We start from the raw sequence: 21,552 nt of genomic DNA, 5'->3' as shown, positions 1-21,552 counted from the left end.
TTTCCATTTGTGAAAAGAAACATGTATCTCTACATCCAAATAATTGGATTCCAAGGGCTTGTCTTCCTTCCTCCTAACTTTCATTGCTTTTTCTCTTTTAGTTTTCTTTTTTTAAATGACAAAAGTATCTATTGAAACAAATAAATCTGTCTCCCCCTCAGCTAGCCAATTCCAGTTGCCGGAGGTGAACGACGTTAACAGTCTTCAGTAGGTATACAATCTCCCATACCATTATGGCTCCGACAAATTGTTAAAAAAGAAACAACAGGCCCAAGATGGAGTCACTTGCCTCCAGGAGGGCAAACCAAGACCTGATTGAAGTTTCAACCCCTCTCAGGAATGTGACATTAAACCAATCAGTCTAGAAATTCCTGATCGACACTAGTGAGGTCACCTGCCTGACAGGACCCCTGTTGCCCTTCCCCAAAGAAAGGGGACTTTACCTGAAACAATAATTTCTTTTCTTTTGCTAATAACTTTCTCATGCTGCCCAGTTTCTGCCTATAAAACCCTTCCATTATGCACAACTCCTCGGAGAGCCTTTCTATTTATTAGGTGGAATGCTGCCCAATTCATGAATAAAGCCAATTAGATTTTCAAAGTTACTCAGTAGAATCTTTACTCATTAACAAAACAATCACAAATATACAGGTTTGCTTTAAATAGAAAAATGGAGCCATACTATATAAGTTATTTTGCAAAATGCTTTATTTTCCCTTAATTTATTATGAAAATCTCCAGGTTATCACATGGATCTATCTCATTCATGTCTCAGTTGTACAATGTGTCATAGTATATATGTACCAGTCCTCTTGAAATACTTTACATTTTTTGCTGTTTCTTTTGACACAGAAACCACTTTTAAATCCTTATCTACTGGTACTTTTATTTCCAAAACTGGTCAAAAAAAGTACACATGCACACACACACACACACGCACACGTATCTGATACCACCAGATTTAGTTCCAGACTGGTTAAAGTAATTTACACTCCTATCACAAATACATGAGTGTTGGATTTCCTCCATTCTCACAGGTACTTGATACTATATTTCCCAAACTAATAGTTAAAAAGCAGTATTCTCAGACTCACTAATGAGGGTGAGCATCTTTTTCTATTTTTATTGGCTATTTGTTCTTTCTTTTCTGTGAATTTATTTTTATACTTTACTCAATCTTCTATTAGATTGTACTGCACAGACAGGTTAACCTTTTAAATACTGTTCTCTGTTGATTTCCTTTTTGCCAAGACAAAATTCAAAATTTTATTTATCATAATTTTATAATGAATTTTCAACAATTGACAATTACTGACAATAATGCTGGAAAAAGTAGAAGACAGCAGGAAAACAGGGAGACCAAATATGAGATGGATTGACTCCATAAAGGAAGCCATAGGCACAATTTTCCTGAAGCTGAGGAGGGCTACTGAGGATAGGACACTGTGGACATCACTCATTCACACAGTCGCCAAGAGTCAGAGCCAACTTGATGGCACAAAACAACCACCAAGAATTTTCTCTAATGAACATCTTTACAGACAACACCAACAAAAAGACCATCAAAGAAAACATGCATTTTAACTAATTTGAAATTAAAGCAAGGAAAAGTCTTCTTTTTTGATAATGTCTCAAATACTTATCAATGTGCCACTTTGAAATGCAAAGATTTTAAACTGGACTCAATGTGCTTCTCCAGTTTCTGAGGCATATCGAAGTTAGAAATTTAGCTTCTACTTTCTGGTCAACAGCAGGACCATTTGCTGCCTTACCAGTGCTAAAAATTTTGCCACCAACCCTCTTAAATGTGCCTTTGCTATTTGACCCAATCAAAGACGTGGATACAAGTTAAGAATGCATTACTAGAGTTTGAGCTCTTTGAAGATACGGACTCTATCTTATTGGTCTACTTTGTGTATCTAGCATCTAGTACAGTACCTGACCCACAAGATACGCACTGAAAACGTGTTAATGAATAAATGCTTTGCAATCAAAACTAAATCCGAGGTTAATGTCTCACCACAATAACAACAAGCAGTGGCTCAGTCTCTTTCAGTTAGGTAGGTACTATTACATTACTTTCATTTCAGAAATGAGGAAACGGAAATGCAGGGAAGTTAACTAAATTGCTCCAATCCCAGGGATAGAAAAGGTTGGAGGTAGAATTAAAACATAATCAACTCCAAAGCACTCATCTTTTCAACATAACCTTTCTTTCAACTCTGCTCTGTTCCTGTACTTTCTCATCTGAATTCCAACTTCATTTTCATTTTGGTTAAGATGTCTTTTGTTTTTGTACGAGAGAATGTGGGGTTAAGCAAGGAGGGTAGCGTGAAAAATGATGTTTGTCTGTTACCCCTACGGCATAGTATGTCAAGTCACTAGGAAAATAAAATGGCAAAATGGCCCTAAATAGGTTTGTTCCAAAAAACTCAGCAGGGGCCAGCCCCGTGGCGCAGCGGTTAAGTTCGAACATTCCACTTCTGTGGCCCGGGGTTCGCCAGTTCGGATCCCGGGTGCAGACATGGCACTGCTTGGCAAGCCATACTGTGGTAGGCATCCCACATATAAAGTAGAAGAAGATGGGCACAGGGCCAGTCTTCCTCAGCAAAAAGAGGAGGACTGGCAGTAGTTAGCTCAGTGCTAATCTTCCTCAAAAAAAACCTCAGCAGAGGACAGTCCATTTGCAATTCTATCAGTAGTGAGAATAAAGATGATTCCAAAGAGACCATTGGCATATTTTATAGGCCTCTGTATTATATTTTACTATTCTTTCTAGTATCTTAGACACTTTTTGCATTTTAATAAATGCTTTGTGCCACTTCTACCATAATCAAAATAAATCTAGTACAGATGAAAAAATGTCAATCACTACAGCACAAAATATACAATTTAATTAGAGAATGGACTAGAACACTGGTAATCTCTCTACTCAATTCTTTTCATCTCTAAATATAACACTACAGCTCGTGGCCTTGAATACATAAACCCTGATTTAAAAAAAGAAACAAAAAACCGGGGCCAGCCCAGTGGCACAGCAGTTAAGTTTGCGTGCTCTGCTCTGGTGGCCTAGGGTTTGCTGGTTTGGATCCTGGGCACAGACCTATGCACCGCTTATCAAGCCATGCTGTGGCAGGTGTCCCACATATAAAGTAGAGGAAGATGGGCACGGATGTTAGCTCAGAGCCAGTCTTCTTTAGCAAAAAGAGGAGGATTGGCAGCGGATGTTAGCTTAGGGCTAATCTTCCTCAAAAAAAAAAAAAGAAGGAAAATAAACCAAACCCTTTCAATCATCAGTGAATCCACACTGCCAGTGCTTTGCAAACTGCAGAGAAGTCTACTAGAACCTTAATCTGCAGGAACTGCTATGAGTAATAAAACACACTTTTTTTTGAGGAAGAGCAGCCCTGAGCTAACTGCTGCCAATCCTCATCTTTTTGCTGAGGAAGACTGGCCCTGAGCTAACATCCACGCCCACCTTCCTCTACTTTATATGTGGGATGCCTACCACAGCATGGCGTGCCAAGCGGTGCCATGTCCGCACCTGGGAGCCAAAGCGGTGAACCCTGGGCCGCCAAAGCAGAACGTGGGAACTTAACCCCTGCGTCACTGGGCTGGCCCCTAACAAATCTTATCACTTCTCTGTTCATGTCTTTGTCTTACTCATCCCTATATTTATACGTCTGTCTCTCTAGTAGATGATCAAGTTCCCAGTGAAAAGTCATCTCTGAGTCCCAGAGGTCAGAAGAAAGCCTGCTAGATAGTAGGTACAAATTAATATTGCCTTAACAAATGAAACCAATCAATTAATCAATTTAATTCTGGACTTTCTACCAAAAATAATTAAGTATGGATATATCAAATTCTCTCTTGGCACATTATAAAGCTCCATCTTTAGGCTACCCATGTTTCTTGGTTTTCCATGATAGTTCTTTTTCTTTTTTTCCTTTTTCTCCCCAAAGCCCCCCGGTACATAGTTGTATACTCTTTGTTGTGGGTCCTTCTAGTTGTGGCATGTGGGACGCTGCCTCAGCGTGGTTTGATGAGCAGTGCCATGTCCGCGCCCAGGATTCGAACCAACGAAACACTGGGCCGCCTGCAGCGGAGCGCACGAACTTAACCACTCGGCCACGGAGCCAGCCCCTCATGATAGCTCTTAATTTGAATATTCTTCCCTAAGTCCCAAAATATGGATCAAAACATGTAGTCAAAAATATTTTAAGTTACAATTCATCTAAAAATAAATTTGAATTTGAGAGGAGAGCTATAGTCTATTATTGAAATGTGAAGAAAAAAACACCAGCATCTATCTATTCCAACTACAGTTGCTCAAATGTTTGTTGAATTGAATAGTACTAAGTTTTAATACCAAACAAGTGAAATTTTTTTCCTCCCCATAGGCCCAGTACATAGTTATATATCCTAGTTGCATGTCATTCTACTTCTTCTATGTGGGATGCTGCCACAGCATGGCTTGATGAGTGGTGTGTAGGTCCATACCCAGGATCCGAACCGGCCAACCTCGCACCGCCGAAACAGAGCACATTAATTTAACCACTCAGCCATGGGGCCGGCCTCCAAACAAACGAAATTTTTAAGCATTCTACTTTTATGGAAAATTGACCTGATACAAATGGTATCAGGAATTTACACAGAAAACAAACTTCTGAGAAATACTTCCATTCCTTTCATTCATATTACTGAACAATGGTAATTAATGTTAATAACAAATGAGGCATTATAGGGTCTTGAAGAATATCAGGAATTATCAAAAATAGACTAGGGGCTGGCCCCGTGGCCGAGTGGTTAAGTTTGCGCGCTCCGCTGCAGGCGGCCCAGTGTTTCGTTGGTTCGAATCCTGGGTGTGGACATGGCACTACTCATCAAACCACGCTGAGGCAGTGTCCCACATGCCACAACTAGAAGGCCCCACAACGAAGAATATACAACTATGTACCGGGGAGCTTTGGGGAGAAAAAGGAAAAAAAAAAATTAAAAAAAAAATAGACTGGTAACTACATTTTCAAATTTGACAATCCATGTTTCATATAAGATAATTCTCATTTAAATTAGACTCAAAAAACTTAGCTGCAAAATTTATAATAAAACTTGTTTTTGGTCATAATTATGACAAAAGAAATTCATATTCATGGGCCAAAAAAAAAAATCAGAACAAATGAAGAAAAAATGAAAAAGTCTTCTCCTTCTCATCTTGTTCCCTGGTCTCTTTCTCCAGAGGAAACCATTACTAACTATTTCTTACTTATACTCACCTAAAATACTGGTGTATATGCAATCAAATATGCACATGTGTACTATAGGTGTGAATGTGCATACTGCCATTTCACTTTTTTCATACTATAAATATATTTTGCACCTTGACATGGCTTTAAAATTCGACCCCATGTATAACATGTATATGAAAGCTATGCTTAGGGTTATAATATGATTTAATAATGTGATTTGTGAAATTTATGATATACATATTTTTTTTTGGTAAGGAAGATTGGCCCTGAGCTAAAACCTGTGCCAATCTTCCTCTATTTTGTATGTGGGATGCCACCACAGCATGGCTTGATGAGCAGTGTATAGGTCCATGCCTGGGATCCAAACCCACAAACCCCAGCCCGCCAAAGTGGAGCATGCAAACTTAACCATTAGGCCACGGGGCTGGCCCCTGTGAAATATTTTAATATGTGCGGTATCACATTTCAAAAGGAGCGTCTCCCTATACAGTCAGATATACTGATCTAAATATTTCAAATATCACTCAAATCTTGTTTGAATTCTATGTTAAAAATAACAACTAATAATTACTAATTTAAATTATGACGGCTCTGGGACTCCTGAGTAATTGTTGAAAGACTGACAACTATTAATGATGGTATTGTGTTATAAAACTCTAACAGTTTTCAGATGTTATCAAGTATCTCACCGAATACTGAACACTGTCACATAAACAATGACTTCTATTTTTACTTTTTAAATGGTGCACTAGGTACTAAGGTGCAGCCTAGGTTACATGCACGGATTCTGAATCAGTAGGAACTTGGGGGAGAGGTATTAACTAATGGACTGGGGATGACACCTTCTGTGCTTTTGCTGTCCCTTATTAGCTATTTAAGGTGAGTATATTTGACTTTGAATCTCTGTTATCATCAACCTGTTCAACTGTTAAGTGAATATTATACTCATGCCCAATATAAAATATCTTACTTTGCAAGAATTATTTTAAATGATTTTAAATTTTGATTGTTGAAGTTTACGATTCATTTACAAGATACTCAGTTTAACACCAGAGGCACTACGCAGAGAAGTGGTTATATGCTGTGGCTGTGGAGCTGAGTGTGAATGATGGCTCTACCACTCACTAACTATATAACCTTCAGCAAGTATTATCTCCTCTGTGCCTCTGTTGCCTCTTCTGTAAAACAAAACATTAGCGCTGTTATGAGAGTTAAAGAAGATAACACAACAATGCCTGATAAAGAGTAAGCACTTAATCAATGATAGCTATTAATATTAAATTCAAGAAATTTTTACGACTAGGGTAGTATGGCTTACTTTAAACATACCTGTTAGCAGGATATCATAAAAGAAAAAAAATCAAGAACAAACCGACACTAACAAAAACCTATTCATTTGCTTGAATGAGTAAACAAATGTTTAATACAAGCTCTGTGGAGATAATAAATCAGAGGTTTATTAATCTTAAAGAAGGTATATCAGAGCTAGAGACAGAAAATGTATACATATCAATATTTATAAAGCCCTCTAAGTATTCTGAATCGAGATAATTATATTCAAGTGTTAAGAGCCAAGGAATTATCATAACAGAAAATTTTATGAAGACAGGCACTGAAAGATTTAAATTTTGAGCAGATTCTTTAATATGATCTAGATTAATAAGATAACATCAAGGCAACAAGGTAGGAATCAGCACCTATCAAACAGGTGTAGAGAACTGGCAAAAAAGAAAAAAAGTAAAGCTGGTGAGAGATAATGACTAACAGAGGGTCTTGACAGCTAACCTGAGAGCCTAGATCTTACACTTCTGAAACACCTCTGCCTCTGTATCTCTTGGCCACACACATCCAGAAACAGTATTTTCTCTGGAAGATCTTTTCTGGGAAATACGTTCTGAAAATGCTTCTCAAGAGAAGCCTCAAAGCAGAGAGAACTGTAGTAGCTGAGGTAATGAGAGTCTATGACATGAACTATAAAGGAAAGGGCGTCGAACAGATGGATAGATAAAGGAATGGGATGGACAGCTGGAAGGACAAGAAAGCCCTGAAAGGATCCTGAGTAGAAGGTGTAGCAGGACTTAGAAAGGGTGGCCCAACTGAGGCAAAAAGATACAAGAACTAAGTTACATACAAAGGAAATGCAGAAGCATTACTTCTAAAACACGGATGCCTTATGTGTTTCAACCACAAATAACGACCTTGCTTTCCCAGCCCAGCCAGGTGCTCCCTATTTGTGACATCAAACAATGCCCCTAGAATGTTTACTATAGTGGTGCATGTACTATCTAGCTGAGAACACCCTCTCAAGTTCAGGTAAGATGTATCTAGTAAAATACTAAGAAAGAATAAAAATAATACATAGTTCAGGCATAAAATACATGAAAAGACAATGTGGTTTTTGGTTGTACCCCGACAGTCCTCTGTCTGGTACTGTGGATTGTGGTGTTTTTGTTGAAACCTACTTCCTAAATTTCTAAACTATAACTTCTCTAACCTGATTAATTTCCATCTGTAGGATTTTTAGCATTAAGTTCTCAGGCTGATGCCTCTGATAGATTCTTATATAGATGCTGGTAGCACAACCACTTGCAGTCCTATTTATTTTTTTAAAATAACAGTTTATTGAGACATAATTCACATACTATAAAAGTCATCTTTTTAAAGTGGTTTATACCGCTTTAAATTCAGTTACAATTCAGTGAATTATAGCATATTCACAGAGTTGAGCAACCATCACCACTAACTTTAGAATATTTTCATCACCCTCAAAAGAAATCCTATACTCATTGGCACTCATTCTCTACCCTCTCTTCCCCAGCCCCTAGACCACTAATCTACCTTCTATCGCAAAGGCTTTGCCTGTCCTGGACATTTCACAGAAATGGAATGATACACCATGTGTTCTTTTGTGACTTTTTCACTTAGGATGTTTCCAAAGTTCATCCATGTTGTAGCACGTATCAGTACTTCATTCCTTTCCATGGCTGAATAATATTCCATATTTTACACACACATTTTCTTTATCCATTCATCAGTTGGTGGACATTTGGGTTGTTTCCACTTTTTTGGCTGTCTTATTCATTTTTTCTCCATTCCTTTCGGTTTTCTCCTTGCCTTTCTTCCTAATTTTCTACTCCTGACCTATTAACAGGAAGTTAATAATGTTATTACTAGCCTGTACTTTAATGGACACGTTAAGGTTTTCAATGGTACAGACTCTCCTTAAAATTCACTGTTCTAGGCAGACCTTCTCTCTTTCAAATGATGGCACAGGTCTCCTTGAGATGTGTTTGACCCCTGTGAAGATTAAATGACATAAGAGGTACAAATGCCTTTACTCAAAGTTATACATGCATGGGGACTACTCTAAGGGATTTTCTACCATCTCATGCCCAGGATGTAACTAAGAGCTTTTTGGAGGATATTGAGCTTCTCTTCTGTGGAACATAAATTCCTAAGGGCAGAGATCACAATACCCATTTATTCCGTGTATATTAGTACAGTTTGTAGGGAATATTTGGGCCCTTAATATTAGTTGAAAAATAGAAGTATTAATAATATTTAACATTTATAGAGTGCTTCCTGTGTGTCACTGTGCTAAGTACTTTACATAAACCACATTTCATCTTCATTGTAACTTTATGAAGCAAATACTATCATTATCTTCATTTTTTGGATGAGAAAAAAGACTCAGAGAGGTTACGAAACTCACCCAAAGTCAAAGAGACAGACAAGGGGAAAGGCTAAGACTCAGGAGTGTCTGACTCTTTTGCCTTGATCTTGATTACTACACTTTACTGCTAGTGTTTAGATTAACCAAATACATGAAAAGTTACATTCAGACCCTATGTATATATACTCAGAAGATTGCTGCTATAACTAAATATAAGAAGATCTTATAGTAAAAAGCGAGACTCTTAGAATTTATCTAGAAGGTGAATGCCCCCCACTGCCACCCAATACTCTAAAGGTCTAAGCAGAAATATGAAAGAGGAGTGACAAGGTCAGATCTATATTTTAAAGAGATGACTGGTTGGTGGAGAATGAACTTGAAGGTGGGCAAAACTGGAGCCAGGGAAATGAGAAGCATCCACACCAAAGTGCAGATCTAAGGTAGCAGTAGAAGAAAATGAAGAGGAGGGGACAGATTCAACCACCATATCAGGTAAACTCAGAGAACCTTGTTAAATGACTGTATTTGAAAGAAGAGTGACTCAAGGGAGAAGTCCTTCAACAGCGGGCTCAGGATTTTAGCTTAATTAAAGCAAGTGCCACTAACTGAGATAAAGGAACTGGCGTAGAGGAACAGGTGGTTATTTTGGTATTAGACATGATGTATCTGAGATGACTCTGGGATTTTCCAGTGGGGATTTTTGGCAGGCAATTGGAAATCTAAGATTGAAGCTCAGAAGAGAAGTTGGGATGGAGATAAAAATTGGGAAGACATTAGCATATCCCACTGAAAGCCATCTACTGTTAGAGTAGATGAAATCACCAATGAAAAATGTGTTGAACAGTAACAGAATTAGAACATGATCCAAATATGAGGGAATTTTTTTGGGTGATGGAACTGTTCTATAATTTGACTATGGTGGTGATTACATGACTGTCAGAATTCACAGAAATGAATGTTAAAAAGAGTGAATTTTACTGCATGTAAACTATACCCTAGAAATCTAACAAAGAAAAAAAGGAGAGAGCAATCAGTAGTGTTAAATGCAGTAAAAAAGACCAATAAGAAAAACTCACATCCAGTGGAGATCCTGCTGAGGGAAGGTCAACTAGCACGTTGGAAGCATAAATCAGATTATACTAGTTGAATAGTGAACAGGGTGCAAGAGGAAATGGTAGACTACTCCTGAGTAGTTTGGGTGAAACGAAGAGCAACAAGTTTAAATGGCAGGTAAATGGACAGGGAGGACTGAGAGAACGTTTTGGTATGAGAGAGACTTCAGCATATTGATAATGAGAAAGAAGTCCGTGGAGAGGCAGTGAGTACATGTGAGATTGCAAGGGACAACTAATAGAGATCAATCAAACTTCAGATAGAGACAGGTTTGCAGCTCCAACAGAAGGCTGAAAAAGGTATATTCAATGCACTCGATTTTCTAAATAAAGAGACACAAGGTCATCTGCTGAGGGTGAGGAGGGTTGGGCTGAGGACAGGATTTTAGAAGAGGAAGGTCATAAAAGGAATGGTTGGGGGTGGAGAGCGCAAACCTGTAGAGCCACTTGCATTCACAGTGGTATGACCCAGCAGTGCTCTGCCTATCGGAACTGAAGAACAGAGAAGATGGGGTATAGCGCTGTTTCTCAAAAGGAAAAAGGGATAGGAAAAAAATCACAGATTTTGGTAAGAGGATATCTCAGATAATCATCCTTCTGCATCTTTGCTCAAATCTCATCTTCTGTTAAGGCCCACAACTCTGATCATGTTATTTAAATACTACAACCTGCTGCCCCTCCAGCATTCCTTACCCTGCTTGGTTATTTCTATCCAATTTAAACTTTCTAACGTACGACTACGGTAGGATCTTTGGCTTCTTCATTCATGAATCTCAAGTGGCCAGAACAATGACTGACTCATAGCAGACTTTCATTAACCATTGTGCTTCAAGGGGGTGGGCTTTCACATCTCTCTTTGAAACTGCACAAGGGTATAATCCCTAAATTATTAAAATATTAAAAGAATTTTCTAGAAATTCAATAGAAATTGAACTTTAGATCAATGTGGAAAGCATGTTAGAAAGAATAATAGAAACGGGAGGTAAATGAAGGTTTGGGTTGTAACTCTTCCTGTGACCCTGAGAAACCCAATTTGTTACTCAATCGCTTATTTTTGTTACCAGCAAAACAGCAAAATAGGAATAATGGTATGCCAGGGAAGGGTGTGGACATGGCACCGCTTGGCACACCATTCTGTGATAGGCATCCCACATATAAAAGTAGAGGAAGATGGGCATGAACGTTAGCTCAGAGCCAATCGTCCTAAAAAAAAAAAGAAAGAAAGAAAGACAGACAATGGAGAAAAGACATATACTGAAGGAAATGCATTTTGGACACTTTTCTGCAGTAGTTGGGAAAATTGTCTTGTTAAAGATATTGGAAACAGGTCTCCAGACTACTGTGTGCACAGTGAAGACGGACATCAGAGAGGGGGAAAGCTTTGAGCAAGGCTGGGTTTTCCTGAAGACAGCTTTCTCTCGCCTGAGAAGGAACAGCATTCCCCTAAGCTGTCGGGATTGCCCTGTCTAGAAGCAGGTTTCCTTGGGAGGCAGATTAATTACCAGAGACGGGAAAAAGCGCGCTAAACTGTGAATGAAGAATCTATGTCTGTCCATGAAAATACGTATGACTAAGTTAAATTAATATCCAATGAATGAAATTTCAAGGCTCATGTTGCAAAGAAAGCAACTACTATAAATAGTGAGGAAGCGTATACCATATGAAGAGGCAAGGAGCAACTGTGCAAGGTGATTGCCAGAAGACTCGGCATCTAAGCCTGTTAGCAAACTCCACCATCAGGTGTCTGGGCTCATTCTGCAGCATATGAAAGACAGAATTGGACCCAGCACCAGGAATCTCCAGAATATGATTAAGATTTCACTGAGGAAGATAACATGAAAGTAGGAATGACACGGCAGAAATGTACTCTTTAGACAGCCTTGTTGAAAATATTTTTTACAAAAAGGTGGAGAAAACCCATAATTTTAATTTACTTATTCCCAAGGATCATTCAGACTCAAACCTCTGAAAAAGAGAGCTGAGTCCTTGCTTTAAGGATTGCTCTGCTGGTTTTGATAAATGACATGGAACCAGGAACATATAAGAAGTGCTGTTCCCAAGGCTCCAGAACATATTTCTCTAGAGAAGTATAAGAAGTTAAATTGTAGGGGTGCACATTAGAGGGGGATTAGGCTTGTGGGACGCTCAAACCGCTGGTAACCTATTCTTGGTCCCAGCAACTAAATCTTCCAGGGATATTTCAAGTACTTCTTAGGAGTGTAAGTTGAGCAAAGATAAGAATTTCAAATTCCCTATCGCTGCTGCTGACCTTCAGACTATGGTTTTCAAATGAGTGTTTTCTCAGGTTAGCCTAACCAAACTGAAAGACTTTTATTTCTCTGGTTTGACGCTTACTTTTAACGTATGCTCCTTTTATACAGAAGTAAATCAAAACCAAAAGAGAAAAGAGCAATTTGATTGGCTGTATGCATCAGTATTTTATTAGCGTCTGCCAAAACTTACAATCAGATCTCCATTTGAGAAATAAATCTCTCATCTTGCAACCCAAGAATTTGAAAACCATCCCTCCACCTTAGCTGAGCTTACCAGGATATAAGGGAAACTCCTGGAAGCCACGTCAACAAGATCAGTTGCTGCGACTCCTGTAGCTACTACACTACTGGGGCTGCGGGATGCTGTGCTAGTCTCTACACCCAAGGAGTTTACATTTTAACACCCTTGTGGGAGATAGATCTTGGAGCCCTGCAAAGTGAGGATTTAGAACTGAGATTCTCACAAAAAAGCCCTGAGACCCCTAACAGAGTGACAGCCTTAGTGAAAAGGTAGCGAAACAATAAAACTGAACAAAATAAACCAGTGAACCAACACAGAGCGATGAAAAGGAAGGAGGTTTGGTTTCAGCTGGGTGGACAGGGACTGCTGTCATCCTGAAAATTACTATCCACAAGGAACGCCTCCACATTTTGTTTAGGGTATAAAAGTAGGTTTAGAAGATTAGACTCAATTAAGTTCCAGCTAATGCTTTCCCCAGGACATGTGGTAGATACAGTAAGTACAAACCTGCTTTGGGAGGACTTGCCCTCAGTCTATATCCAGGAAAGTTGAGCTGAAGATGAGTTCATAAAACAGATTTATAGAATATACAAAGAAACAATGTACTTTGAGCAAGAGCCTGAAGACAAAATAGAAAGATTAGAAACCTCCTTCCACCCAAAGAATTTCAAATAGTTTTATAACAAAGAGATAAAAAAAGAAAAAGAAAAATCACTACTATTGTAAAAAGGGGAAAAGTTCATGTTACACAGTATATGCATTCAGGAAATTGTACAAAATGAATTTGTGGATGATGTTTTTCCGCAAATTCTAAAATTCTCTTCTCTTCCATACCAAGTATACAAAAACCAGAATAAAAATTCCCAAGACTTCAAGAAATCATCAACTAATACAGATTTTTGCACATTTAATTATTAAAGTGATTATACTAATCAAGTAATGATTCAAGTAAAAAGTGTGGCCAATCTCTGAAGCTTTTCAGAGTACACTGCAGACAAACACACACAATTCTCAGTTTATAAGGCTTGTTCTTCAACATTTAAGCATCCAGAAATGCTACATTTTGCTCCAGTCAGAAGTATGATCTAGAACAGTTCTGTGTATTTTTATGCATCACACCTGTCAGGAGCAAATGGTTTCTGAAGCCATCTTTAAAGTGTTTCATCCACAGGAAGAGACAGTAAGAACTTTTCAAAAGTCAACAACAAAAGACTGATACCCAAACCAAATTGTTATGATTTAATAACCCCTCAAATTAAACAAGGTATAGTAAGTAACAAAGTGCAAATAAGATTGTAGTCATTAAGAACATGACAACTTCACATAGATATATCTAAAAAAAAAATGCTGATAATTTAAATTTTCATTGTTAACTTTTGTGGCAATAACATTAAAAATACTTATACAGAAATGAGAGAGTCAGGAAAGTTTCTGGTAGCCTTATAATTTAAAAAATGTGAGAGTTACATGGGTTCTTGAGGTTCACTTACTTTGCATTTTGAAGAGTGTAAAATAAAAAGGGAAATTCCAGAACTTTAAGTTCCTTTAAAATACATTTATAGGTTAAAAATATCATGAAACCACAAAAATGCCAAGACACTTTACTTCCCGACATCACCAACCTCTACCTCATCCCTAATCATGCAAAAGACAGCTCCTTCTTTTCTAGCTATCCCACTTATCTCTGGGCCCTGTCTCACAATATCAGGTCACCTATGTGACAAACTGCTGAAAAGGAGGAGGAATGCCCGGGATGAGTGGAAGTATACTTGGGTACAGGGCCTTACTTTACACTTATTTCAGCTCTGAGGTATGGTTTGCATCTTTGACTTGTATTTCTTATGATTGCTTTGTTTTTCTTCTGTTATTTGTTTTGATTTTTTTAAACATTTACCTTTAATAGCAGCTCCTGTTTTTGGAATTACTGCATCACTAGTTGTTGAAATGACAACTCACAGGTGGGTAAATGAAAGGAAACAATGAAGGGTCAAAGAAATTAGTGTTCTCAAACAAACAAGTGTTCTTTACAGTGCATTCACCTATAGCCACACCAAAACTAAGATTGTTTTTTCAAAGAATGACTGACAAAAAAAAGCCCCAGGTCGGCCGTGCAACTGGGGGATCATCCAGGACTCCTGCCGCTGATTCAGTGGAGACCTGCTGACGGGGGGAAAGGTTCCGTCCGCGGGGACCCTATAAATCAAGGGCCTTGGGAGACCAGAGAACAGAACTGATCTGAACCCAGACCGGCGCGTGTAACAGGCCCTCCCCCCCATCAAAGCCAGTGGGCCCAGCCATCTTGCACCAAGGCGGAGAGCTAACATGCCACTCTCGACCCCCATCTAGTGGCGACAGGCTGTAACTGCAACTGAATTCTACCACCATGAGAAAAAACCGCTCCTTTACCATCCAGCAATTTATAAAAGCCCCAGAACAGAAGGAAAACAATAAAAACACAGAATTAAGTCCTGAGGACTTGGAATTAGGTAAACTAACTGATAATGAATTCAGAGCAGCTATAATCAAAAAACTCAATGAGGTAGGGAGAAAGACAGAGAAACAAGCTGAGTTCTGGAGTTACTTCACAAAAGAGATTGAAATCACAAAGAAGAATCAAAGAGAATTACTTGAGATGAAAAACACAATGGACCAGATAAAACAGAATACGGATTCCCTGAATGCCCGTGTAGACAACACAGAGGAGAAAATTAGCGTAATCGAAGATAGACAGGCTGAATGGCACCAGACAGAGGAAGACAGAGAACTAAGAATTAAAAAAAATGAGGAAAATCTCCAAGAGATAATGGATTCAATGAGGAGTAAGAACATAAGGATCATAGGAATTCCCGAGAATATGGAAAAGGAAAATGGAGCAGAAAGTGTGCTTAACGAAATTATTGAAGAGAACTTCCCAAATCTAGGGATCAACGGAGAAAGGTGTGTAGAGGAGGATTTTAGCTCTCCTAGATTTGTCAATGTAAAAAGACCCACCGCAAGGCACATAATAGTAAAGTTGGCAAATAGGAATGATAAGGAAAGAATACTCAGGGAAGTAAGAAAAAAAAAAAAAGAGAATAACCTATAAAGGAGCCCCTATCAGACTGTCAGCGGATTTCTCTACAGAAAGCCTACAAGCTAGGAGAGAATGGAGTGATATATTCAAACCTTTAAAGGATAAAAACCTTCAGCCAAGAATACTCTATCCAGCAAGAATTTCCTTCAGATATGAGGGAGAAATTAAATCTTTTCCAGACAAACAAAAGTTAAGGGAATTTGTAACTAAAAGCCCTCCATTACAAGAAATCCTCAAGAAGGCTCTCATACTTGAAAAAAAGAAAAAAGGGAGAAAGGGGACACAATCCACAGACTAGGGAGACCGATGGATAGAACCAGAACAGGATAGCAAATATTCAACTATAGCATTAGGGTAAAAATAAGGAAACTATCAAAACAAGGACGAGCTTAGCACTCTAACTACAAATTCATCACACGAGTTGGAATAACAAATGAAAATAATTATTTAGGAGGGGAAGAGCAAAGGGTCTAAATCAGTATTGGTCGAGTAAGTAAGACACCACCAGAGAACAGACTATATTATACACGAGATTCTAAATACAAACTTCAAGGTAGACACTAAAATAAAGTACAGAACAGAGTCACAAATCATAGATAAGGAAAAATCTAAGAAACCCAGCAAGAGAAACTGCAGTATTAAATGGGTAATCTAAAGCACACAGGAAAAGAAACGCAGGAAAACAAGATAATGAGTGACAGATTGACAGCATTAAGTCCACATGCATCAATAATCACTCTCAATGTGAACGGATTGAACTCTCCAATAAAAAGACACAGAGTGGCAAAATGGATTAAAGAACACGATCCAACAATTTGTTGCCTCCAGGAAACACACCTCAGCCCCAAGGACAAAGACAAACTCAGGGTGAAGGGGTGGAGGGCAATACTTCAAGCAAATAGCAAGGAAAAAAAGGCAGGTGTTGCAATTCTCATATCAGACCAAGTGGATTTCAAAGTAAGACAGGTAAAGAGAGACACAGAGGGGCAATATATAATGATCAAAGGGACACTTCATCAAGAAGAAATAATGCTTATAAATATCTATGCACCCAACACAGGAGCACCAAGATTCATAAAGCAACTATTAACAGACCCAAAGGAAGATGTTAAAAACAACACAATAATAGTAGGGGACCTCAACACCCCACTCACATCAATGGACAGATCATCCAGACAGAAAATCAACAAGGAAATAGTGGAGCTGAATGAAAAACTAAAACAATTGGACTTAATAGACACATATAGATCACTCCACCCTGAAGGAGCCGAATACACATTCTTCTCAAGTGCACATGGAACATTCTCTAGTATAGACCATATGTTGGGAAACAAGGCAAGCCTCTACAAATTTAAAAAAATTGAAATAATAACAAGCATCTTCTCAGATCATAGTGCTATAAGGCTAGAAATTAATTACAAGAAAAAAACTGAGAAAGGCACAAAGATGTGGAGACTAAACAACACACTACTGAACAAGCAACGGATCATTGAAGAAATTAAAGAAGAAATCAAAAAATAACCTGGAAACAAATGAAAATGATAGCATGCCATACCAACTCATATGGGTTACAGCAAAAGCTGTATTAAGAGGAAAATGCATCGCAATACAGGCACATCTTAACAAACAAGAAAAATCCCAAATAAGCAACCTTAAAGCACACCTAACTGAACTAGAGAAAAAAGAACAAATGAAGCCCAAAGTCAGCAGAAGGAGAGAAATAATAAAAATCAGAGCAGAAATAAATACTATTGAAACAAAAAAGGCAGTAGAAAGGATCAATGAGACAAAGAGCCGGTTTTTTGAGAAGATAAATAAAATTGACAAAGCACTAGCCAGACTTACAAAGAAAAAAAGGGAGAAAGCTCAAATAAACAAAATCAGAAATGAGCAAGGAGAAATAACAACAGACTCTGCAGAAATACAACAGATTATAAGAGAATACTACAAAAAACTATATGCCAACAAAATGGATAACCTAGAGGAAATGGATAAATTCTTGGACTCCTACAATCTCCCAAAGCTCACTCAAGAAGAGGCAGACAATTTGAACAGACCAATCACAAGGAAAGAGATTGAAACAGCAATCAAAAACATCCCAAAGAATAAAACCCCAGGACCAGATGGCTTTCCTGGGGAATTCTACCAAACTTTCAGAGAGGATTTAATACCTATCCTTTTCAAGCTATTCCAAAAAATTAGGGAAGCTGGAACACTTCCTAACACATTCTATGAGGCCAACATCACGCTGATACCAAAACCTGACAAGGACACCACGAAAAAAGAGAACTACAGGCCAATATCACTGATGAACATAGATGCAAAAATTCTAAACAAAATTTTGGTAACCAGAATTCAGCAATTCATCAAAAGAGTCATACATCATGATCAGGTGGGATTCATACCAGGGACACAGGGATGGTTCATCATCCGCAAATCAATCAGCATGATACACCACATCAACAAACTGAGGAATAAAAACCACATGATCATCTCAACAGATGCAGAGAAGGCATTTGACAAGATCCAACAGCCATTTATGATAAAAACTAGCAACAAAATGGGCATAGAAGGAAACTACCTCAACATGATAAAGGCCATATATGAGAAACCCACAGCCAACATCATACTCAATGGGCAAAAACTGAACCCCATCCCCCTGAAAACAGGAACAAGACAAGGATGCCCTCTATCACCACTCTTATTTAACATAGTACTGGAGGTCCTGGCCAGAGCGATCAGGCAAGAAAAAGGAATAAAAGGAATCCAAATAGGGAGGGAAGAAGTGAAACTCTCGCTGTTTGCAGACGACATGATCTTATATATAGAAAACCCCAAAGAATCGATTGGAAAACTCTTAGAAGTAATCAACAACTACAGCAAAGTTGCAGGGTATAAAATCAATTTGCATAAATCAGTAGCATTTCTATACTCCAGTAATGAACCAACAGAAAAAGAACTCAAGAATACAATACAATTCACAATTGCAACAAAAAGAATAAAATACCTTGGGGTAAATTTAACTGAGGAAATGAAGGACCTATACAATGAAAATTACAAGGCCTTTCTGAGAGAATTGGATGATGACATAAGGAGATGGAAAGACATTCCATGTACATGGATTGGAAGAATAAACATAGTTAAAATGTCCATTCTACCTAAAGCAATCTACAGATTCAACGCCATCCCAATCAGAATCCCAAAGACATTCTTTACAGAATTAGAACAAAGAATCCTCAAATTCATATGGGGCAACAAAAGACCCCAAATTTCTAAAGCAATCCTGAGAAAAAAGAACAAAACGGGAGGCGTCACAATCCCTGACTTCAAAACATACTACAAAGCTACAGTAATCAAAACAGCATGGTACTGGTACAAAAACAGGTGCACAGATCAATGGAACAGAATTGAAGGCCCAGAAATAAAACCACACATCTATGGACAGCTTATCTTTGACAAAGGAGCTGAGGGCATACAATGGAGAGAAGAAAGTCTTTTCAACAAATGGTGCTGGGAAAACTGGAAAGCCACATGTAAAAGAATGAAAATCGACCATTCTTTTTCACCATTCACCAAAATAAACTCAAAATGGATTAAAGACCTAAAGGTGAGACCTGAAACCATAAGGTTTCTGGAAGAAAACGCAGTCAGTACACTCTTTGACATCAGCATTAAAAAGATCTTTTCGGACACCATGCCTTCTCAGAGAAGGGAAACAATAGAAAGAATAAACAAATGGGACTTCATCAGATTAAAGAGCTTCTTCAAGGCAAATGAAAACAGGATTGAAACAAAAAAACAACCCACTAACTGGGAAAAAATATTTGCAAGTCATATATCTGACAAAAGCTTAATATCCTTAATATATAAAGAACTCTCGCAACTCAACCACAAAACATCAAACAACTCAATCAAAAAAATGGGCTGGAGACATGAACAGACATTTCTGCAAAGAAGATATACGGATGGCCAATAGGCACATGAAAAGATGCTCCTCATCGCTGATCATCAGGGAAATGCAAATCAAAACTACACTAAGATATCACCTTACACCCGTTAGAATGACAAAAATATCTAAACTAATAGCAACAAACGTTGGAGAGGTTGCGGAGAAAAAGGAACCCTCATATACTGCTGGTGGGAATGCAAACTGGTGCAGCCACTATGGAAAACAGTATGGAGATTCCTCAAAAAATTAAAAATAGAACTACCATACGATCCAGCCATCCCACTACTGGGTATTTATCCAAAGAGCCTGAAGTCAGCAATCCCAAAAGTCCTGTGCACCCCAATGTTTATTGCAGCACTGTTTACAATAGCCAAGACGTGGAAGCAACCTAAGTGCCCATCAACAGACGAATGGATAAAGAAGATGTGGTACATATATACAATGGAATACTACTCAGCTGCAAAACAGAACAAAATCATTCCATTTGCAATAACATGGATGGACCTTGAGAGAATTATGTTAAGTGAAATAAGCCAGCGAGAGATACCCTATGACCCAGCCATCCCATGACTGGGTATCTATCCTAAGAACCTGATATCAGAATTCTCAAGAGTCCCTTGCACCCCTATGTTCATCGCAGCATTATTTACAATAGCCAAGACGTGGAACCAGCCTACATGCCCAGAAACTGATGACTGGATAAAGAAGATGTGGTATATATACACAATGGAATACTACTCAGTCATAAAAAAAGACAAAATTTGCCCATTCACAACAACGTGGATCGACCTCGAGGGTATTACGTTAAGCGAAATAGCCAATCAGAGAAAGACGAACTCTATATGACTCCACTCATAGGTGGAAGTTAGTATATTGATAAGGAGATCAGATCGGTGGTTACCAGGGAAAAGGGGGGGTGGGGGGAGGGCACAAAGGGGGAAGTGGTATACCCACAACATGACTAACAAAAATGTACAACTGAAATCTCACAAGGTTGTAATCTATCATAACATTAAAAAAAAAAGCCCCAGGTCATCATCCCACCAAGGAAGAAGGTTCCTAAAATTAACGGCACTATGAATACTAATGCCAACGGAGGCCAGTCTGTTGAGGAAACAGGTGATTTACAAACATGTATGATAAATTTCTCTCTGTCCCAACTGCCGTGCATTGTGTGCTTTTCTGCTCTGGCTCACCATGTTGAACTGGATATTCTACCGACCCAAGGAACCAGACACTTTCCATGGACGTGCAAGAGGAAACTGTCCCAAGAACTGAGTTGAATGGGAAAGTCATATCTTAAAGTAGGAATCAGGTAGTTGATTTCTCAAGCTTCCCATTCAGACAGCTCAAAGTAGATAGTAAATATTGGAGATGGTGACTAAAGCCTCCCCACTGCATATTTAGACCAACTTCTGGGGGAGGAGTCATTTGTCAAATGGCGTAATTCAACCTAACAGGTATACTGAGAGCAAATTATATTGCGTAGGGCAATGTTGCAGGAGATGGGCCATGCCGACTTGTTAAAAGTCACATTTTTATGGGTTGTAGACTCTAGAATAGTTGATAGGCCTTACATAACTTTTGAAAAAATTATAAAAACTCAATGGTTAGTTTCTAAGATCCTAGGTGATGCTACATTAATAAGAAATAATTTTGAATTGGGAAGAATACTTTGATAATACTAATGATAAAATTAATATTACAGGAAAAACGAAAATTTAAAAAATAAAGTGGAAGAGCATTAAACTTATCTGTGAGTTAATCAGAAAGTGCACTTTCATTTTTCAGAACTAGTTATAAACCTTTGACATTCTCATTGCTACTTTCCTAAATCCAAGATTAAAGAAGAGGTCTGGTACAGAGGAGTTCCTTTAAGTTTAGGATTGACTGGGTTTTAAAATTCTGCGAAGACAGGATCAAGGACCATTGACCATGCTAGGTTTAACTGGTTTCCAGCCCCAAAGCAACAAAATTAATCACCG

At 38.3% G+C, this 21,552-nt stretch overlaps 1 protein-coding gene across 50 annotated transcripts in view; it reads right to left on the bottom strand.

Annotated features, from left to right (window-relative positions):
• Positions 1-21,552, bottom strand: part of EIF4G3 (eukaryotic translation initiation factor 4 gamma 3) — a 318,192-nt gene that overhangs the window by 98,946 nt on the left and 197,694 nt on the right. The gene's annotated exons all lie outside the window — the stretch shown is intronic.

This window comes from Equus caballus, chromosome 2 (genome assembly GCF_041296265.1).
Source record: "Equus caballus isolate H_3958 breed thoroughbred chromosome 2, TB-T2T, whole genome shotgun sequence".
Lineage (NCBI taxonomy): Eukaryota > Metazoa > Chordata > Mammalia > Perissodactyla > Equidae > Equus > Equus caballus.
This window is presented reverse-complemented; position numbering and strand designations above follow the sequence as displayed.